Raw genomic sequence first — 15,698 nt, 5'->3', positions numbered from 1 at the left:
CCCTTTGTTCAGAGTCAGGGCTGGGGTTGCTGCAGCTACAGGGATGCCTGAGCCGCACCCTCCCAGCTCCCACAGCCTCACCTGCAAAGACGGGGGGCGGGGCCGCCAGCACCCTCTCACAGAGCAGTAGGGCAGATAGAAGGACGACCGACCGTGTGTGAGAAGGCACCTGGTACCTAGTAGGTGCTCATTCAATGCTTGTTAAAGTAATAATGGTTTCCATTCACGGAGCTGCTCAGAGCCAGGGATTTTGCATACATTTACATAAGCTTTCCTCTGGACCTGGATTCCTGGATTGGCATGCTTTTCCCCAGAAGGAGGGTTGCCTTTGTCCTGGTTTTGGGCAGGCCGGTGTGTCTGGAGGCCCTGCAGGAGGACCCTGGCTGGTTCTTGTCTGGACACATCTTAGGTAACCTTTGGCCAACAGTGACTCAGCCTTAGTGGAGCCCCTTCCCAGGCCAGGCCCGTCTTCCTCAAGTTTCTTCCTGCAACATGTCAGGGCCCACGAGGAGAGGGCAAGCGATTGTGTTGGTTTTCTTTGGGGCCCTTGGGAGGGATCAGGGGCCAAAGGACAGGAGTCTCTCTTTTGCCTCCCCTTCCTCAGACGCTTTGCCTGAGCACCCAACTTCCTCCTAGATACTAGGACTCAGAGAGGCTAAGTGACCAGCTCGAGGTCACCCAGGATTCAGACCTGCAGTGCGTGGTCTCCAGAGCCCCCTCCTGCTGGCAGCCTGCCATTCTGCGGCAGGAACAAAGGAATGAGGTTTCTGGATCCTAAGCCTGGCCGGACACGACTCATTTCCTAGCATTTGGCCTTACTCTGCCTTCTCCTTTGTCCTCCTTCCAGGTCTGGAGCATCCTCAGACTGGGGCTGGCAGCCCCCTGGTATTGCTTCCAGCCTGACAGGGGAGGCCAGCAGGAATCCAGAGCATCTTTAGAGCTCCAGAGCCTGTCCTGACTCAGTAGCCCCAGGACGTAGCTAACATGGAGTTATGGGCATAGTCAGGGCGTACCTATCTGGGGAGGCCTGCTGTGGGCCAGACCCTGAGTGTGTCTGTGGGTCTCTGTGATTAGAGAGGGGGCCTGACCCCTGACAGCAGTATGAGCTCTTCAGCTGATCTGCTGTGTGGCCTCTGGCAAGTCACATGCCCTCTCTGGGCTCCGTGTTCTCATCTGTAAGACAATGAGATGGGGCTGAATTATCTCTTGGGTTGCTTCTAGCTTGAACGTCTGGACTCCTCTGACACAAAAAGGAGGTCTCAAACGTTAGAGACCCAGTCCATGTGGAGAAGCCATCCTAAACAGGGAGGCCAGTGCCTGCCCCAGACCTGAGATCGACCCCACGCTCTGCCTCTCTGAGCCTTGGTTTCCTTATCTGGAAATGGAATAATAGTGTGACGTTGCAACATTTAAATCCGCTAACGCACACATAGCCCTTCACGGTGCGCGGCACGTAGGAAGCGCTGCCTGGGAGCTGGGGCGACCACTGGTGATGGCCTCTCTGCATTCCAGAGCCCTTGTCCCTGAAGTGGTGATGCTGATGTCAGGATTCAATGCGGTCATAAGCGCCCGGGCCTTGGTGCCTGGCGCGTGGTCCCAGTTGCCGTAAGATCAGTTGTTTGCACGGGTGTGGCTGGCTCTTTCTCCCACTTCCAACTCTCACAGTGGGAGCAGGGGCAGTAGAAGCGGGGAAGTGGGCGGAGGGTGGCGGTGGAGTGGGTAGCTCTTGGTTGCCCTGCTCAGGGTCCCGTTCTGTCCCACATGTCCTGAGTGCCAGGCCCAGGGACCTGCTGCGTCCCTCCCTGACTCCAGCCCATGGCAGTGGCCATTCCGGCTGCCCAGCCCCGGCCCAGGCCTCGTTCTCCAGCAAGCACCCTCCTCCATCCTCTTGCTACCCCCTTGGGGGGCTTTCAAATCCTAATTCATGAAACCTGCTAACTTAGAGCCCAGATCCGTAGTCCCCCCGGGGTGTCCATCTCTCCATCCATCTGTCCATCCATCACACATTACTCGCTGGTCTGGCCCTGGGGCCTGGGAAGTGGGTGCCAGCCGGCTGGCAGGGGCTGCGGGCTCTGCGGACCACAGCCCACACCTACGTGCCACCAACCACCTGGCTCCTCGTCCTATCAGGCACCATTTAAGGGGATGTACCCTTAAATGTGGAGGGTGAAGGCAGGGCGGGAGATGCCTTCAGAAATGGAAATGGGACCCATTTGTTTATAATTTACTCCCTGACACTTAACGGGAACCGATGGGACCAATAAAGGCCCCTCACTCATCCAGCTCCTACCTCAAAAGTGCTGGAGCTGGTCCAGTTCTCTGGAGGCAAATGCATCCCGCAGTGAAGCAGACTACTTCACCCCCCACCGCATGCCTCCCTCCGGCCCCCTCTCTAAACTTTTGAAAGACGCCTCACTGTTCCCAAGATCAGTTGGGGCTGCCAGGCTTTCCAGGCTGTGGGGCAGGAGGGCGGGGGTCCTTGCTTGCAAGGTAGAGAGGGGCCAGGGACTAGAATAATCTGGGCACAAGATAGGCAAAGAGAGGGGGCCGGTGATGGAGGAGAAATCCAGTTTTCAATTTTCCTTAAGAGAAAAATGAGTGCATGAGAGACAGAATAATTTTCCAGTGTGCAGGCTGTAAGTAAAACCTCCTTGAGACATTGCGAGTTATTAAGAGGAGGAAAGAAAAGAAATTGTGAAATCAGTTTGCCTTTAGCGGGACTGTACAATGCACTCTTATTTCCAGGGGAATCTAATTAGCAGGCAGGCGGCCGAGCCTGAGAGCAATAGGAGCTGGAGGTTGGGCTGGGGGGCCCCCGTGGCTGCATGCGAGGGGGCTGGGAGGGTAAACACTGGGCTTTGGGGAGGCATTTCCCCTCCCCGCATCGCGGGAAGCTCAGCTAGCTTGGATTCGAATCCTGCATCTCGGCTCTGCTTTATGTCTTTGGATGGGCTCGACACTCACTGGGCACTCAGTGTTGGCTCATTTCTGTCCTTCAGCCACTAGGGTTACCAGCCTCCACACCCCAACACGAACCCCTTCCTCATCCCCAGGCATTCTCGAGAATTCCCCTGACCCAGGATCTCCCCTCTCTCACCACTGACCCTCTGAATCTAGTCACTGGGTCCCCTAACCAGGTATCACACGTCTGGCATAGGCTGTGAGGCCACCAAGCCGTCCCCCTCCCTTGACCTCTTGCAGGATACATAAGACTCTTTTACTAAAAGATTGTATTTTGTTGTTGTTTTTCAGAAATATGTAACAAATTGTCCCTGATTATAAGCACATGCATGCACATGCACGCACATAGTAGGACCATGCCTAATGGTAGATGTGTGTCCTTCCACATTGGTTCCTCAAGGCACGAGACCCTGCACCTTCCCATGGTATCCATCCGTTTCTCAAACGCCACATCCCCTCCGACCCTATGCAGCCCCAGGCCAGAGGGTGCTGGCCTTTCCAGCTGCCCTGATCAGGGCTACTTGGAGTCAGCTCAGTATGGCACTCGGGGAGAAGGGAAGGGTGCAAGGGAGGGTGGGAAAAGAAGCATTGGCATGGGAATGTTCTCCACCTTCCAAGGCAGGGGGTCTGCACGTGGGCTCAGAGTCCTGATGGACCAGAGCCCCAGTCCTGACATGGCCACATGCAGCTGTGTGACCTTGGGTGAAACGTTGCCCTTCTCTGAGTCTTCTCCTTGGAACTGCTGGGATATCAGTGCCCGCCAGTGTTGTGGGGTAATGCCAGTTATGTACGCCGGGCACAGTACCTGGCTCCAGGTAAGAGCATCACTGTTTTATCTCTGTGGGGAGGACCACTTGCCTTTCAGAACTGGGAAGCCCCATCCCTCACCTCCTAGAGGCCTGAATTTGCCCTCCGAGAACTAGTACGTTTTCAGATTCCATCCCCTCCCTGCTGGTTTAAGGTAACTAACCTATGGCTGGCCACATTTTGGAAAAACAGCATTATTTATTCTATCAAGATTCAGCAAACTGGGCCCAGAGCAATAATTGCCCCGGGGTGCAAGTAACAGATTTTATTTTTATTGATCAAAAAAAAATTTTTTTTATCAAAAACACATCAAACTAGAAAAGGCGTAAGCAGCAGGATCAAATTGGATTTTAACTCCCTTAAAAACTGGCTCCCTCCAGCAACCCACTTCCAAAGCCGTCGGACTCTTTGCAGGGAGACGCTTGCAGCTTGCAGTCCGGGGTGGCTGAGGGATCATCCTGCCTTCATTAAGACACCACATTTGCATTTGGGCCACCTCTGAGTGGACCAAACATCTGGATGCAGAAGGGTGAATTCAGTGGAGTACCTGTGTGTTGGTTTATAGAGTGTCAATCCTCCGGACCTCTTGGAAGGGTTCAGCTGGCTGGCTGGGGCTCTCAGCGTGAGGCCAGGTGTTTGGTGTTGCATAAATCCATCTCTAATGAGACGGTTGTGCAGGATGATCCTAACCCACTCACCAATAGTCACGTTGGCTTGAAGAACAAACTGTCACAGGCGTCTGTGGAAATGTTCCAAGTTATTGCATGGATCTGGGCACATAGGAAGAGGCCACGCATTCATTCACCCTCTCGCTCATTCATTCATTCAATCACAGGACAAGCCTGTGTTGAGCTCTTCCCATGGGCCGAGCCCTCTTCTGGGAATTGGGAATAAAGCGATGAACAAAACAGATTAAAAAAAAGTCACCATCCTTCTGGAGCAGAAACATTGCCCTTCCAAATAATTCAAGCTAGGAGATGGGAAGTTGGGTCACGGGGGAAGCAGGTGTCAGGCATGGTCCTTGACATCAGCCTTGTAAAGGCCAACTCTTTCCCTTTGTTAATACCAGTGGCAGAATCTGACTGGTGAATGCGGAGGGAAGGATGGTGGGGGAAGGGAAAGAGGACCTAGGTGGAGAGAAGGGGTGGAAAGAGGTTAAGTCCGGAGGCTGAGGGGGGGTGGGACAGGCTGGGTCCTGGTGAGGACTCCAGGCATCCTGGGCTGTGGTCTGTCAAGAATCTGATGACCCAGGGACGCCTGGGTGGCTCAGTCGGTTAAGCGTCTGCCTTCGGCTCAGATCATGATCTCAGGGTCCTGGGATCGAGCCCCGCATCAGGCTTCCTACTCAGCAGGGAGTCTGCTTCTCCCTCTTCCTCTCCTTCTGCCCCTACCTCTGCTCGTGTTCTCTCTCTCTCTCTTTTCTCAAATAAATAAATAAATAAATAAATATCTTAAAAAAAAAAAAAAAAGACTCTGATGCCCTAGACACCATGGCAAGAGGCAGGAGCAGGGACCACAGAGAAGAAAGTTCACCTGCCAAGCTTGCCCCCTCGCTGGGCCCACCTTGGGCTGAGTCTTCTTCCTGCCAATCCCAGTGTGAAGAACCTGTCAGGTTTGGGGTCCGTGGGGGGCTGAGGCTGAGGGCTTGGCACTCTGTTTTAGTCCCTCCATTCTGATAAGAGGTAAGAAGAGTTGTATGCTTCTGCCTTTCCACAGAGCAGCATGGTTTTTGTGTTTGCTCTTGCTGTTTCTCTCTGAATTTCTGTAGAACAGTGGTTCCAAAGTGTGGCCCCCACCAACAGCATCAGCACCACCTGCAAACTTGGTGGAGATGCTCCTTCTTGGCTCCATCTACCTAATCAGAAGCTCCCCCCGCCGGGGGGCCCAGCACTCTGTGTTTCAGCAAGCCCTCCAGGGTCTTCTGATGGCCTGATGCTGGTCCAGAAGGTGCGAGGGAGGGGGCTTGATTTACTTGAAATGTATTTGGTGACTTTGGGGACCCACCTGGCTTGGGTGAATGGAGGCTTTACCACTTACGTCTGAGAAAGCCTCCACACCTTTCTGAGTGTTTCCCAAGGAGCACCAAGATAACCGGGAGGAATTCCGTGAGAGGACATAACGCACGCTGAGCTCCTGGCACACTGGACGCCCTCAGTCAACCGTAGCCCCCTTCTTCCTTCTGTTGCTACGTTACTTGTCAGCGGTGAACCAGTAAGAGAAGAGCAAAGTGTTCCACAGGGCAAGTGTTGGTCACCTTTGAAAAACCAACCTCGCCAACCATGAGAGCAAGAGAATCACAGCATCTTGGAATCACAACTCAAAGGGGGATGATTTAGTCCCGCCCCCTTTCTTTTTACAGGTGAAGAAACAGAGGCAGGGGACACAGCACGAGACAGCCACCCCGTCCTCCCCCCACCAGCCCTCTTCTGGCCACTCAGCCCGCCTCCTCCCACCTTCTGTCCTGTCCTGAGTTATCTTGCACAGAGACACACAGTGAGGAGTCCCAAATGAGCCCCTAGCTGCTTTCCGCGAATATCTTTGGAAGCCAGGCGTGGTGTCTGTTTCATTCTGTGCTGCACCCGCCGTGGCTGGCTCGGAGTCTGCACGCGCTCAACACCTATGCGTGGAGTGGGTGGATTCCCATCCGGGGGGCAGGAGCCTGGGCAGGGAAAGAGGGCGGCAGGCCCCGGGGGCCCCCTGCTCTCGGTGGGTGCAGGTGATGGCCCTCCCACCAGCCCGCCAGCACCCCGGCACCGGGACCTGATTCCGAGCCGGTGTCTGCTTCAGGACCAAGTTTTCCAGGGTTGGGGCATCTGCCTGACATAATACGTAACAGTAATTAAGAAATAAGCTGCCTTGCCCAGCTTCACAGCGATCATTTGGCTAAGTAACTACCATGGTCCAGTGCCTCAAAAATCACCATTAGAGTACGCTCCTTATGGCCATAAAATTTCTCGTTTTCTGCCTTTCATCGGCCTCCCCCTGCAATCTTCGCCTTGCTTTATTTATACATTCGTCCTCAAACAATGGCAATAAACTCTTTCCCAGAGTGTTGCAAATCAGAAATTTGTCCACATTTTTCCACCACCTTCCACTGTGGACCTGCTCTGCCTGGGAACAGCCCAGCCAGGCCAGCTGGAGAGGCCGGGTTGCGGCAGATTGATGGGAGCATGACAGGGTGGGGTTGCTGGGGAGAGAGGGCGGGGAAGGGCGGCCGAGAATGCACCATGAAAGGCCTCCGGCTGCCCAGCGACCAGCCCAGCCTGAGACACAAGGGGCCCAGGACTGGCCCGGGGAGGGGCAGGGAGGGGAGGAGAGGGATGGAGAGGGGAGGGGAGAGATAAGCCTTCTTCCCTACCCCCTTCCCCTAAGAGAAGAAGGGCCTGGGGATGACTGAGAAGCAGAATAGGAGGGTCATGAAGTCTGTCCTTCCCTGTCCCCACAAGAATCAAATAATCTCAGGCTGTCCCACACTGCACCAACGTAGAATCCCAGTCCCTTCTGGAGCTCCTCCCTACCCCCATCGATTGATCATTATTTATCCAGCAATAGGCATTTATCGAAAGCTCTATTGTGTGCCAGGAGCAGTACTGAACTCTGGGAGTGTGAAGTAGTGAGTAAATCAGATATAGCCCAGACCCCCTTCTCAGGACTGTTCCTGAAAATCCAGGAGGACCTCTGGTTTTCAGGGGTAGGAGAAATGGTGCTCAGAGGGGTTCAGACTTGCCAAAGGTCACACAGCAAGTTGGAGGCAAAGTCAGGAACAAAATTCAGGGCTCTAGTCCAGAGCCCCTAGTCTTTCCAACCAGCACCACAGACTCCCTGGGGACCCGCCTCTGGGCAAGGTGACCATTGCCTGATCTGGGGGGCTCTGTGTGCCTGTAGCCAGGGTGGAGGGCGCTTCTGCTGTGTGAATATTTGCATTTTACTCTGGAATTCCTGGAGGCAGCAATAGGTGGGGAAGTAACTCCGGTTGATGGCTTTGGTGTTTGTCTACAGAGATAAAGTCTGTTCTATGAGGTGGCCTTCCCAGGTGAAGCTTTTAGTTTCTAAGGAGGGAGGCTGGCCTCCATTAATGCCCTGTGGTGGGGGGGGGGGGGGGGGGGGAGGCCTGGCTTGCTTTTCCAGTGATCCCACTCAACCTTCACCCGTGTGTTCTAGGCTTGGCCTGCACCCCTGCCTACCTTTAAGGGAGTGGTTCTCTCTCTAAAGGCAGGATTCTGAGATACCCGCTGGGTTCCACTGTGGTGGACATTCATTGCTGGAGCTTTTCTTAGTGTGAGGCTATGGGGCACCCAGTAGGTGCCTAATAAATACCTATTAGGCACATACTCCTCTGTATTCCTTGACATGCAATGTGACATTGGCTGGGTGTTGGAGTTTTCTGGGAGGCCTGTTGAAAGAAAGGTGGAGGTGGGGGTAGTCGGAAGTTGATGGATAGAAATGACACAGCACAGAGTCCTGGGAGAGAATCTATGGCTCTGGGGAAGCTTGAGTCACTTCTTACTGTGTCTGCAATGACAAGGTGCGTGATTTCTTTGTGAAACTGATGGCTGCCGTTCCTACCAACGACTGTCATTAAGAACATTCTAGAATGATAGGACCACAGCGCTGTTACCCAGCGCGGAGTAACGCCCAGTTATAATAGAGAAATCAGAGTTTCCACCCTCAGGATACTCCCAGTCTTACTGGGAAGGCACGACCTCTCTCTACGCCAGAGTGTCCTCAGTTCGATGGCGGGGAGACCCCGTCCTCACGCGCAGGAAGTTCAGCTAATGCTCTTCCAAGTCGGATGATCGGGTGTATTTGGTAAACAGAACAAATGAATTAAACGTTCATCGTCAGTCTCCAGCAGGAGTCGATGCCCAGTGCCGGGAGGGTGGTGTGGGCGGCCGGCCGATGCCTCGGGGATTCAGGGAGAGCTTCGTGGGCTAGGTGGACTCCTGGTCTCCAGATGCGGCTTTGCAGGAGGGGGAACTAGGAGGTAGGTTAGAGCGTCAGCCCAGGCTGCAGCGAAGGCCTGGAAGGAGCCCACGGGGCAAGGCACTCCTGGGCCCGTGCAAGGCCCTTGGATGCCCGGCTCCAGTGGGCCTCCGGGGCTAGCTGCCCAGCTTTAACCGTCACTCTACCGTGGAGTTCCTTTACCCCTTTGAGCCTATAAAACGGGGCTGATCATACCCGTCCCTCTTAGGGCTTCTGCGGGACGCTGTGATTCGCTGTAGTAAAGGCACACGGTGTGGCCAGAACACATCAGCCGCTGCTAGGTTTATTCTCCTGAGGCCTTCATGCCCAGTCCTGCCGTAGGAGGCTTTGTGCGACCTCAGAGCCCCGTCTTCAGGGTCTGAGGGTCCAGCGAGCCCCAGGTGGAAGCCCGTCCTCAGGGCCAAGTCTAAAGGCAGGGGCTTCGATGGACGAAGGGAGGCAGGGGCCAGGGGTGCTGAGCCCTTTTCCATCTCTGCCTCCTTCAATGACTTGGCAACCGGCTGACCCCCTCTGCCTCCCGGAGTTCCAGCAGTGAGCAGGGGCGAGGGGGTGGCAGGCAGAGCTGGGCTGCGGGCGGGTTTGACTTCTCAGGCATATGGCCCTTTCACAGTGGCTTTGTGGGGCGCCGACGGGTGGCCGGCCTGCCTTTTCCTCACCGCCATGCGGGGCAGCTTCATCTGGCCGCTGGGGCCCCAGCTGCTGTTTCCCCTTCGCTGACCTTGAGGCCTCAAGCCAGGCCTCCGCAGGCCCCGCTTCCTGAAGGCCAGGCTCCCTCTTGGGCCCTTCGTGCCTGCTCTCGTGCCCCAGCAGCGTGGCTTCCCTGGGCACCTGTCCTCGGTGGGCACCTTCTGCATCTGGGGTGGCCTCTCCTGGGGGAAGAGGACAGGGGCGGTCTGTGGGCCTGCTGGGGTTTGTGCCAAGCGCTCGCCATAGGAGAACAAGGGAGGACTGACAAAGGGGTCGCCATTCATTCAATCATTCATTCACACGTGCTCTCATTCCTTTGTGTTTTGTGCCCTGCAAACGTGCTTGCCTCTGGGGGCATGCAGTGGGAGATTAAGTTCTCGCCTGGCCGGCTCAGTCGGTAGAGCATGCGACTCTTGATCTCGAGGTTGTGAGTTCAAGCCCCACGTCGGGGACAGGGACTACTTAAAAATAAAATCTTTTAAAAAAACCCCAGCAGTAATAATAATAATAGCTCGCGTATATTGAGCACTTACTGTATTCCCAGCACTGTTATAAACCCTGGTCTTGTAGTAATTCATTTAATCTTCGTGCATGACGACCCTATTATTACTTTCCTCATTTTACAGATGAAGAATCTGTGACCCAGAGGCGGGGAGTAACTCCCAAGTCAGTGTGGGGAGCAGGCTGTGATCCCTGTGTCAGAGGCTTGGTGTTTCTTGAGAAGCAGGCACGTGGCGCTGCGGGGAGTAGGCACACGGAGTTCTTATTCCCAGGGATGGGTGGGGAAACGGGGAAACCAGGAGGGTAAGTGACATGCTCAGGGTCACACAGCAGCTCAGGGCATGAGCCTGGAGGACCAGCTCCCCTGCCAGGCTCTCTGAATGAGAGGAGACTCTGGGTCTGGAGGCACAGCTGCTCGGGAGGCTGGGGGCGGGGCTGGATCCCTGCACTGTTCCATTTTAGAAATGAAAATGAAGAAGATGAGGCTCAAATGTTAAACAGCGCTGCCCAACATCTATAGCTTGTCGGGGGCGGATCCAGAATTCAAGCCCGGGTCCATCTTGACCCCACAGCTTCTCTCCCCGCCGCCCACCAGCATCTGCCCCTGGCTGCCTGAGCCACATTCCATAAGGTGGGAGCCGTTGGTAGGCTTCCTTTAGGCGCTGACATACCGAGTTCTGCTGTCCACCCAACACCAAGCATGGCTCTTCCTGTCCTCACATGAGGTCGGTGAGTAAATGGCTGAAATAGCCCAAAGAAGAAGTAAAGAAAAACTGATGATTATTTGCAAGATTGTCTTAAGGTCACAGGAAGAGTGTTAAAGCGGATGGTGAGCTCCTATAGCTCCTTCTCCTGCCCCCAAGTCACCTGCTTAACATGTCCTGCCCTCTCCCCTCCCCTAATGCACAGCTGCTGTCCCCCCTTCCAGAACTCCACATTTGCTGTGAATGATGCCAACAGGTTAAAGAGACCAAGTTGGAAGGATCCTCTTGACCTCTTTAGTTTCAACCTCTTGCTTTAGCAGGGAAAACTTAGTTTTGAATATCTGCACCCAAACAATACCAGCCCTCTACAAACCCTCTCTTCTCTCCCTCATGTGACTTGTGCTTAGTTCACGATTCCGTGCAGAGACAGCTCTGGTTCCATCGTGAGACAGTGTGGCTCTGAATTCTGGCTGTGCAACCACACAGTACCATTTCAAACAGTACTACTTCCTTCTTCCTAGAGAGCCCCCCCCTTCCTGGCAGGAATGTATAAAGAGTGCCCTCTAGTGCCTGAGAACAGTACTAGGCTCTTAGCTGAGAAGTCAGGATCTGAGAACACCCCACAGGGGCTCCACATTTTGTCATGCAAATTATATACCTGCAGTTTCAAGTTTAAAAAAGGCAGCCTGGTGGGGATGGACAGGGACTTTCTGGAGAAAGAAAAGTTTTGTTGGGAGAGTTGGGAGTTGGGCCCATTGACTCAGGTGCTGGCGTAGAGTCTGACAGAAATCCCCACCTCGCAGCAGCCTCTCAACCCCCAGGAGGCCTCCTAGAAAGCAGGACTGAAGTGAACCAAATTATGGACAGTTTTGCTGAGCCCCAACAATGAGAGCACAGAGGTGGGCGCCTCTGAGCCAGATTGGGGGGTGTGGCAACCTCGGAAGGCTTCCTGAAGGAGTGATCCCAAGCTGATCGAAAAGATCGAGGATCAAAGGAAGTTCACGTTGTCCTGGGCACTTTTATTTACTTACTCATTCAACAGATACTTGGTCAGCCACTCTCTGCCGAACACTGGAGATATACCAGTGAACAAAAAAGATGAAACCACCCACCTTCATGGAGCTCTAGTGATGGCCAGGGCAATGGTGGGGGTGGGCAATAAAATAGAAGAGTTAGCCCATCTGATTGTGATATGTGGTGTGGAAAAAGGCAAAGCAAGGAAGGTGGGCAGAGGGGGCTCCCTAATATCATCCATGTTTTACCTCCAGGCAGGCTGCCTCTGGAGCCTGTGCTCCCGGATGCCTGCTCTACTTTGGCCTGGACAGCGGCCAACTGCAGCCCGAGGAGGGCACGGGGAGGGCGCTCCAGGCAGAGGGCACAGCCTATGCAAAGGCCTGTGGTTGCCGGAGCAGGAGAGGGTTGCTGGAGTCCAGGGAGAGAGGAGAGGGCATACTGAGGCAGGGCCGGGGGTGCGGCAGCTGTGGGGGGGTTGTTCAGAGCCAACAGGGATTCGGAGTCCCCCGGCTTTGGTGCTGGGCTGGCTGCATGGGTGGCATGAAGAGAGAGGAAGAGGGTGTTAGGGCTGAGCGCCAGGCCTTCGATCTGGACACTGGGGTGGCAGTGCTTGGATGGGCACCCAAGAGAAGTGCGGGTAGAGGTGGTGGACAGAAGGGGCTGGCTTCCAGGGAGCTTTCACGTGGGGTCCGAGCCCTGCCTCTCTGTCGGCCCGAGCCCGGGATCCCGGGTCCCGGCGCTTGTATGGGGCCGGGCTCCCGCAGGGTCACAGCTGAGCAGTTCTGCGGAGGGGCCGGGAGGGGCTCCCGCCCTGGCCCCAGCTCGCCGGGCCCCCAGCTGAGCTGTAAATGACTTTTCCATTTTCAGAGACCTGCGCCCAGGCCTGTTTGGTATTCAGGGATGCCAGGCCCACACTCGCCAGCTCTCGGCTCTGCCCGAATTACTTGATTAAAACGCATATCAACTATTATGTGATTCGTTTCTCTGCCGCAGCTCGAGCGGGGCCTATGTTAAACTGTAATAAAGACCTGGTTAGGAGGCAGCAGGGAGGGGGAGCGCAGGAGCGGCGGGGGGGGGGGAGGGCGTCGCTGGGTGGGGGTGCAGGGGTGCACTGAGAGAAGGACCCCAAACCTCAAGGCCACAGCTGGCTTCCTCAGATCTAGGAGGCCAGGGCTCCTGCCTTTTGAGACACTTCATTTCAAGAGTCTTCCTCTGGCCAGAGGGAGAGCAGGGAAAGTTTGGGGGCGGGGATGGAGAACAAGCCACCTGGGCCCCCCTCCCCCACATGCCCTCCCCCAGCTCAGAAATGGAATTCTCCACCACCTGGCAATACTCTGTGGCGAAGGTGACTCTCACTGGGCTGTGAGTCCTGAGTCCTGGGTTTTCTTCCCAGCCTCGCTGCCCCAGGACCCCACTAATCATTTGTAAAATGGGGCTAATACGTCTGCTCTGTCCTCCAGGGTTTTTGGGAGAGACTGTGGTGGAACAGGGGAAAGAGCTTATAAACTGTAGGGTGAGGTGCACATGCATTGGGTGATGACTATTGCTGTGTGTCCGAGTTCAAAAGGCACTTTGTAATTGTTCCGCCAAGCCCTATTCATCTAGGAAGCCTTTATTGAGCGCCTGCTGTGTGCCAGGCACAGTCTCTGCTCCATTCGGGATTCTCCCAGTCTGATGGGACTGAGAGACCCAGAAACAGGTAGGTTCGGGGTCCCCTGATGAGCTTTGAGAGCCCATGAAGGGGCACAGAGACCGGCGTGGATGCGCTCAGGAAGCCTTGCTGGGGGAGGCCCCCCATGAACTGGGATGAGCAGGAGGGAGCCCAGTGGAAGGGGGTGAGGCATTCCAAGCAGAGGAAGCTCACGGTTAAAGGCAGGGAGGTGTGAGACAGTCTGGTTCGGTCACTTAAGGATGCCAAGAGCTGGCCAGGGAAGCTGGTGGAGTGACGGGCTCGTCCGCACACATGGTGGGGTCTCACTGGCATCACTGAAGCTTCCAGAGTCAACGGCTGTGAGCACCGGCAGGCTTGGAAGGAGGGGCAGAGACTGAGGTAGAAGCTGGAAAGGATGCACCCCGGGGATTTTCTATCCACTTCCATCAGCCTAGCCTGGGCTGGACTCAGCCCTGAGCAGACCTCATTCCTGCCCACTCTTAAGTTTCGACAAACCAAACAGCTCCCGTCACCTTCCCGTCCCTCACCCATTCTATTCTCAGGGCACTCTGAGGCTCTCTGAAGTCCTGCAGCTGTCTTGTGTTCTATGCCTGTCCTGGCCCCAGTTCCTATGGAAGCCCTGTTTCCTCCATCGCACTGGGAAATGCCCAGAGTAGGGGTGATACCTCCTCCATCGGATTGGGAGCTTCCTAAGACGGAGGCTGTTTTTCCCCCATAAGGTTGGGAGGTGGGGCTGTTGTATCCTTGCTCCATATTGGACTCCCCATATCCCTCTGTCTTGGGGGCTCTCCCCACGCCTGCACCAGCCCTGTCCCTCCCCTCTTTGGGAGCTTTCCATCTCACAGCTGTGTGGGGGCAGGGGTCAGGAGCTGCTGCTGGCCAGGAGGCTGCTCCCCCACGGCCCACCCCAAATCCTCTGTTCAGTGAACGTGCTCCATGTCCACTCTGCCCACGTGACCCCCTCCCTGTGCCCCTCTGGGTTATGCAGTGAGTTTCAGGATCGAATCCTTGGGACTAGTTGTCTTTGGCTCTGAGCCCCAGATGTGTTGGGGAAGGTGCCCCAGGGGCCAGCTGTGTCAGCGTGGTCTCCTCTCAATGATGGGAAGCCAGGCAGCCGGGAAAGGGGAGACGAGGGGTTGGATGGGACCCCAGGTCTCTGCCTTTAGGGACGGTGTAGGCAGTGATGAAGGGAGGGCTCCCTTGTCATGTGGCGTCATAATCAGGAACAGCCTGGCAGTGGCCAAGACAAAGCAGGGATGACCGCCCAGTGGCCAAGATAGCAGGGTGGAGGGAAGGGGACCTGGGACAGAGGGGCATTACTCAAGACGGCATGACGTCCGAGCTGTGGATCCAGCCCCATGACAGTGTTGCACACCGTGCCCTTTGCCATGCCAGGCCTTGGCACATGCTCTTCCCGTGACCTGGAATGCCTGTCCCATCACCTAACATCTAAAAGGCTGTATGAGGTGTTTCGGGGAGGGAGGAGGAGGTTGTCCCTTGTGGAAGAGGCTTAGACTTATTTGTATAGCAGACATTTAAAACAGTTGAACGAGAACGGGGGGATGGGGTGCCGGTGTGGACACTTCCTGAGAGACTTTGTGACTCAGTTTCTCCCATCTGTAGTGTGATCACGTGATCACCGAGGCTCTTCCGCCTTGACTCAGACTGAACGCTGTGAGCACAGTGTAACCAGCCCAAGGAGGGGGGAAGGGCAGCACCTAGGAGGTGCTCTATTGATGCTCTGGTGAACGAATGAATGACAGAACACAGAAGTGCTTCCAGGAATTCTGAAGATGGAGATGGGAGGGGAAGGGGAGAGAAATTGAAGGCAAAGAGGAAAGAGAGAGAAGGCAAGAATGGGAGGAAGATAATCTCTGACAGCCTGCTTCGTCTTTCCTTCTCCCTTCCTTGGTCTCCTCTTCTCCTGGCTCTCCTCCGTGCTCCCCACAGTCCCCCAGGGGCCACAGAGGGTGCAGCTCCAGAGCCCTGACTAGGCCATTCCTTGCTAGCGTTCCCTCTGCTGGACCAAGATGGGAAAGAGGCACAGGATCAGTGGGGTTGAGAAGCCAGTTCAGTCCCCAGGGCGTCTTCAGTTCTGATGCCAAGGAGCTTGATCAAGCCCTTCCTGCAACCTCCCTGGCCTGGACTTAGCCTGATAACCCCATCCAGGGCTGAGAAGTAAGCTGGCTCCAGACTCCTGGGCTCTCTTTGCACAGGAAGCAATGGCCTTCATCCACTCCTAGACTCCAGGGTGGGGATTAGTGGGGACTATCAGGTAGGGGCCATGGCCACAACCAAGGTCATCAGGTAAGGTCTCCTCTCCCAGCCTCGAAGGTTACTCAGAGATCCTGAAACATCCTAGGAAGGGC

General features: G+C 55.3%; 1 protein-coding gene across 2 annotated transcripts in view; it reads left to right on the top strand.

Annotated features, from left to right (window-relative positions):
* PAX7 (paired box 7) overlaps nucleotides 1-15,698 on the top strand; it is a 94,414-nt gene that overhangs the window by 33,550 nt on the left and 45,166 nt on the right. The gene's annotated exons all lie outside the window — the stretch shown is intronic.

The sequence above is a fragment of the Mirounga leonina genome, unplaced genomic scaffold (genome assembly GCF_011800145.1).
Source record: "Mirounga leonina isolate KUSES-001 unplaced genomic scaffold, KU_Mleo_1.0 Mir_173, whole genome shotgun sequence".
NCBI lineage: Eukaryota > Metazoa > Chordata > Mammalia > Carnivora > Phocidae > Mirounga > Mirounga leonina.
The sequence above is the reverse complement of the archived record's forward strand: the minus strand, read 5'-3'. Positions and strand labels throughout refer to the sequence as shown.